General features: G+C 43.7%; 1 pseudogene; it reads right to left on the bottom strand.

Moving 5' to 3' along the window:
* Nucleotides 1-2284: 2284 nt before the first annotated feature.
* The window catches only part of LOC110320779, a 20230-nt pseudogene continuing 15739 nt past the window's right edge, over nt 2285-6775 (bottom strand).

Below are 6775 nucleotides of genomic sequence, written 5' to 3'. Positions count from 1 at the left end.
GAACAAGATATTCTGGAGTCTGCCTCCTGCATCCCAGTTGCAGTTTTCCTGATAGCTGGAGCCTCGTTTCTTCAAGGTGTCTGTCAAGGATTCCAAGCAGCATCCAAGGATGCTGAGATGATAGTCCGGCTGGTCATGAAGAGAGGATGATCCTGGTAGGACAGCTCCTCACTCAGGGCAGCTGGACCTAAGGATCTAGTCCATCTAAAGGTGAAATTGTCTTGGCCTTCAACAGCTTACCCCATTTGAAGGAAAAGTAAACGCTGAAGAGTGCTTGCAGTAGAAACCCATTATCAAGGTCATTATGATACCAACCGTGTAACCCTAGCATTTGGAGATGGAGGCAGGAGGATTATGAATTCAGGATCCTTCTCAGCTTTATAAAGAGTTATGGACCAGCCTGGTCTATAACAAAATACCAAACAAACACTGGGATACATTTTTGTATTGGGTCAGATTCCAGGATGCTTTTGCCTTTTGTTTTTGCATCTTTAACCAACTATCTTTTCCTTAATAAATTACCCTTGCTCTATCAGAAGTCGTCTGGCTCACCTGGGGCTTCTCTCCTCTGCCCCACTGGTTCATGGCACTGTTCTTAGGCCAACACAGTATTGGGTTGCATATTGTGGCTTTATAGGAATTCTTATAAAGGAACAGTCCTCTGACCTTGTTCTTCATCACTCGTTTGCTCTCACCAGGCTGTTCTGGAAGCTGAGTCAGGAAGACTGTAAGTTCAAGGTTTGCTTGAGCTACAAAGTGAGCTCAAGGCCAGGTTGGGTAGGTAACTTAGTGAAACCCTGACTCAGGACAGAAAGTAAAAACACAGCTGGGCAGTGGTGGTGCACGCTTTTAATCCCAGCACTCGGGAGGCAGAGGCAGGCATATTTCTGAGTTCAAGACCAGCTTGGTCTACAGAGTGAGTTTCAGGACAGCCAGGGCTANACAGAGAAACCCTGTCTCAAACAAACAAACAAACAAAAAACAAAAACAAACAAACAAACAAAACACAAAGAAACAAAGAAAGTAAAAACACTATTTGGGATATGCTAGACCTTCAGCAGAGGGGTTTGCTGCAGTGCAGGGTTCTGAAGGAACTACCAGGAAAAGACCCAACACCACCACCCCGAACACATACCTGTGTACCTGTCATAACCCTCAGGCACTAAGGTCACAGGAACCCCAGGAGCCCCCTGCCCCCTCCCTCACCACACAGCACCATGGGAAGCCTGCCAGGGCCAGAAGAAGCTGAGAATGCCTCCTTTCCACCCAGCACAGCTCTGTAAGCACTGTGTTCTTTTATTCCTTATTTTCTCTTAGTTTTCATTCTTTCCTATATGTCTCATGTGGTTTTGCATTTTTTTGGGGGGGGGTATTGTTCAATTAGGTTTTTAGATGGCTGTTTACGATTCTCTATGCAGTTCACTATAAAATATTCTTTCATATACTTTCCAGTCACGCCATATATCTGTCTTCCTATGTCTGTTCTTTCTTTCTCCTTTATTCTGTCCTCTTTTTTATTCTCCCACAGGTTTAACAATTTCAAAAATCTGTGACCCTAACACCAGTATCCCAACTTTCTCCTCCTAGCTTCTTTACCCACTGAGTTTTCTCTTTCTTTCCCTTCCTTCCTTCCTTCCTTCCTTCCTTCCTTCCTTCCTTCCTTCCTTCCTTCCTTCCTCCCTCCTTCTCTTTCTTTCTTTCTTTCTTTCTTTCTTTCTTTCTTTCTTTCTTTCTTTCTTTCTTTCTTTCTTTCTTTCTTTCTTTCTTAGCCAAGGCCAAAACAAAAGCATCAGTTCAGTTTTATTTATCCCTTTTAGAAATTCTCAAGTACATGAAGTTATGGGACATACAGTAAACAGAATAACTTAAGAACTGTGCCCCCCCCCCATGGATGGAGAAGAGCAAGAAAAGGAGGAGAGCCAGCAACAGCAGCCATATCCACCACTCACTAATTAGTAAGTTATTATCAATTGATTTTAATCGTATAACTTACATGAAAAAAGGGTGATATAGTCCCCTGAGAATTAAAAAAATGGCCTTTTCATTATTGTAAATTATTTTATATACCTTAATATTGTCTTTTTTTTTTTGCATGTTTAACTACTTTTAATGGAACAGGGTGGACATGGTGTTACATTGTCGTTGCATTTGGAAAACATATCTATAAAGAGTTATATAATAAACATTTATAAACGTTCACAAACAAAACCAGTGTGCAACCTTCCGAGGAATTGTAGAAATAAGCAACTAAGAACAGCTGTGTGGTGACGGCTGGAACTAGAGGTTAGTGCTTTGTTCTTCTCGCTTCAACCCCATCTGCTTCCATCTTCTTTCTCTTCTAGGTGATTGCGCTTGTTTTCTTCCACTGTCGATCAAGCTCTGACTCCTCATTGGTTCCTTTGAATCGTCTGGTTTTCTGTCCTTCAGACATCTTGATGCCATACTGGAACGTAGCCTTTGGCAAAGCATCCTTGCTGTTCATGTACTCTCTGTATTCCTCCTGAGTATCAAAGTCCCAGCAGCCTAAGGGACCCTTCTTTTTACCTGGTCCATTTTTCTATAGTCTACCTCTTCATCGCTATCTACAGCCATGTCATTCATCGTGGCTGGATAGCATTCTGCATAACTGTTGGGCATGCCAAAGAAATCACCCAGCTGCTTCTTATCTTCTGGCTTCTTCAACGATTTGGTGCCTTCCCAACCAACAGACCCAACAAATCTTTCCTTGATGGACTTGATCAACTCCTTTGCAGATCCAGGTCCTCTGTCAACACCCATGGGCTCATCATCCACTTTTGGCTTCTCAAAGTAGCTGTGCCTTTTCTTTTCCTCCTCTCGTTCCTGTTCCCGGTCTCGCTCCCTGTCTTTGTCCCATTTCCGATCACGTTCACGTTCCCGGTATCTCTCACGCTCCTTGTCCCAAGGTGTCTTGGTTGTGGAAAGAACATAATCCCCAATATCTTTAAAAATGTTCATGTCAGCCCCAGGAGGCTTCTTTTCTTCCAGTTTTCCTTTATCCTTCTTCTTGAGCTTCTTGTTTCAGGTTCCCTGACTCAGGTTTGACAAAATCTGGGTGAGCTTGCTAATAACAATGTCATTTGTAGTCAGTGTAGTCTGGACCTCCATCGTGGGGCAATCTGCCTTGCTGCGTATGAGAATGGTGGGATTATCTGTGTCTGTGTACTTATCAGCCAGGTCCACTACATAGGCCATACATCCCGGAAAGAACAGCTCATTTCGCTCATACGATTTACTCTTGAAAAGCATCCGATACACATTTTGGCCAAGGCGTGTTTTTAAATTCAGTTTTGTTCTCAGGATCCTCATCTTTCTTGGTTTCCTTTTGGGGCTTTTCTATGAGTTCCTCTTCCTCCTTCTCTTTGCTGACAATCTCAGCATGCACCTTTTTTGAAGCAACACAAAAATCCAAACCTTTCACCCCACCCAAGAATGTAGACTCCTGAGTCAATTGTCTTCTCTTCCCTGCTGCTGATTTGTCTGCCTCAGCAGTGGGGCCCAAGGCTGTGGCAACTTATCAGCTCAGTTTCCTCATAGCCTTTGTTCACACCATCTCTCCGTTCCTTGGCACGGTCCCCAGTATTTCGCTGAGCGCTCTCTCTCTCTCTCTCTCTCTCTCTCTCTCTCTCTCTCGCTCGCTCGCTGGCAAAGCTTGGCATAACTTTTCTTTTTCCTCCTTCATGCAGTTGAGACTTCATCCTCATTGTACTCTCTTGCCATCTCATGGTAACGTGACTTAGAAGGTGATGCAGAAGTAGGTGCAGCTCTTGGGTCATAGGAAGTTTCTTCAAGTCTTCATTGGTAAGTTTTGATTGGTGGAAGGAATGAGGATCATCTACATCCTGGCCATCTGGAGCCAAAGGACAAGAGAAGGGCTCACTATCTTGCTCTGGCGTTTTGGTCCCAGTCTCTCAACACAGGCAATCTCAAAATGTCCAATATTGTCTTTTAACAGGGCATCTTTAACACATAAACTGTCTTCTGTAACATAAATGTCTTCCTACAGTCTGTAGTCCAACTCCCAACAAGAGTCAGCAACAACTGTGAATGGAAGTCCAAGGATCTAGAAGTTGCTCGTCCCACAAGGCAAGCAGGCAAAGCGGAGAGAGTAAATCTTCCTTTCTTCCAATGTCCTTTCATAGATCTCCAGCAGAAGGTGTGGCCCAGATTAAAGGTGTGTGTCACCATGCCTGGATCTGGGACTTGCTTTGTCCCAAATTACCTTGAACTCAGAGATCTCCCTGTCTTAATCTTCTGGGATTCATAGCCACTATGCCCCAAGATCTCCATGTCAAGATCCAGGTCAGAAACGTGTATCTCCCAGCCTCCAGATTAGGATCACTGGTGAGCCTTCCAGTTCTGGATTGTAGTTCATTCCAGATACAGTCAAGCTGACAACCAGGAATAGCCACTACACTAAGCAACACAAATGCCACGTATGTGTGGGATTGTTATGAATGTAAAACTATAAATACTACACAAACTACAAACAGCCAGAGTGTTAACAATAACTTGTCTAGAAATGACTTCTAAGGGGACTGAGGGAGTTACTTGACCCAAACACACTCCTGCAGGTCGGGAAAACCATTTAATTTTTGGTGCAGAAAGCTTAACCCATCTAACTTGTGTTTGGGTACCAGTGGAGTTTCATTTGACCAAGGAGAACCTTAGTCAATGAACAACCATAGCTAAAACTACTGCTATTTCACATGGTCACTAAAAGCAGGGGTTGAAAGCACCTCTTTGAAAGGAAAGGACTGGCAAGGGGACGTGTGCATGTGGGACACAGCATCCCACACCAGCAGGTGCCAGCACTTGGCTGAAGTGTGTCTCTTCTCCCACTCTGTCTGTCACAGGGCACATGTCAATAAAAGGGCAACTTCTTCTATGCTAAGTGGACAAGTTTTACATTCTTGTGTATTTCTTAAATACACCAACATACTGTGAGTTGTTCTGAGCTGTACCCTGTATGTGCAGGAACTGTAGAGGCAGGAGATGGTGTTAGAATCCCTGGAACAGGAGCTCCAGGTGGCGCTACATTGCTGTGTGGGTGTTGGGCACCAAATCCAGGTCTTCTGCAAAAGTAGCAAACCCTCCTTTTCACTGAGCCACCTCTCCAGCTAGTCCGCAGTCCAGCTCCCAACGATGGTCAGCAGCAGCTGTGAATGGAGGTCCAAGGACCCAGCAGTCGCTCAGCCCCACACGGCAAGCAGGCGAGGCAGAGAGTAGAATTTTCTCTTTTCAATTAATTCTTCTTCCGTCCTGATCCCAATATTCTTAACTGAAATCTGAGTATACTCCAGGCTGTCTTAGTTACTGTTCTATTTGTTGTGATAAAACACCATTAAACAAGGCAACTTATAAAAGAAAATGTTTAATTTGGCTTATGGTTTCAGAGGGTTAGAGTTCATGATGGAACATCTGAGACCTTACCTTTTATAACCATGGGGGATGGGAGGGAGATAGATAGATAGATAGATAGAGAGCTAGTATTGGGAGCAGCATGAATCTTTTGAAACCTCAAAGCCCACTCCTAGTGACATATCTCCTCCGACAAGGCCAGACCTCCAAGTTCTTGCCAAAGAGCTCTACCAACCAAAAACCATATATCCAAATATATGAGCCTATGGGGACCATTCTCATTCAAAACTACACTATCCTTGCTTGCTTGTCCATCGACAGTTATAGAAGCCAAAAGGGCTACTGTGGTTAATTGGTTAGCACAAAGTAGTGGTGATATAAAACAGTTGTGGTTCTTGTCCCAGTTTTCTGTACTAGCTAATCAGTTTTGCCACATGCATATCTTAAATACTGAAAATTCCTCTTCTATAAGTACAGCTTTAAAACACCGAAGAAAGAAATCGAGAAAGATGGAAAGACCTACCACACTCATGAAATGGTGGGATAAATACTATAAAAATGCCCATCCTAGCAAGTCAATGCAGTATCAACAAAACAAAACAAAAAATCCCAGTAGCATGCTTCATCTAATAAAACTCAGACTAGCCAAATCGGTCCAAGGACTGCAGAGGGCATCACCGCACCTGATGCCAAGCTATACTAAGAGCTTTGTTAGTTAATGACAGCATGGTCGTGGCACAGAAACAGACACAGAGCAGCGGACCAGAGCAGAGGACCCACAGGCAAGGCTGTGAGACGACATATTTGTCAAAGGCACTCAACAACAACAACAAACATGCCAACAAAACAAAACAGGAGAAAAGATAGCATCTTCCACGAAAAGACAGCATCCTCCACACACACTGCTGGAAAACTGGATGTGTGTGTGTGCAGGAGACTAAAACTAGATTCTAGTTCTCACTTTCCACAGAAATCGGCTCCAAACAGGTCAAGTTCCCCAAGAAGTTGGAGTCCAGAAAACCAAATAACCCTATTAAAAAATGGGGCACAGAGCTAAACAAAGAATTCTCAACTGGGGTGTACCGAATGGCTGAGAAGCACCTGAAAAAAAAAAATGTTCAACATCCTTAGTCATCAGGAAAATGCAAATCAAAACAACCCTGAGATTCCATCTCACACCAGTCAGAATGGCTAAGATCAAAAGCAGATGCTGGTGAGGATGTGGAGAAAGAGGAACACTCTTCCATTGTTGGTACGATTGCAAGCTTGTACAACCACTCTGGAAATCAGTTTGGCAGTTCCTCAGAAAACTGGACATAGTACTACTGGAAGATCCAGCAATACCTTTCCTGGGCATATACCCAGAAGATGTTTCAACTTGTAATAAGGACACATG

The sequence above is a fragment of the Mus pahari genome, chromosome 4 (assembly GCF_900095145.1).
Source record: "Mus pahari chromosome 4, PAHARI_EIJ_v1.1, whole genome shotgun sequence".
NCBI lineage: Eukaryota > Metazoa > Chordata > Mammalia > Rodentia > Muridae > Mus > Mus pahari.
Note: the sequence above shows the minus strand (reverse complement) of the source record. Positions and strands in the feature narration are given on the sequence as shown.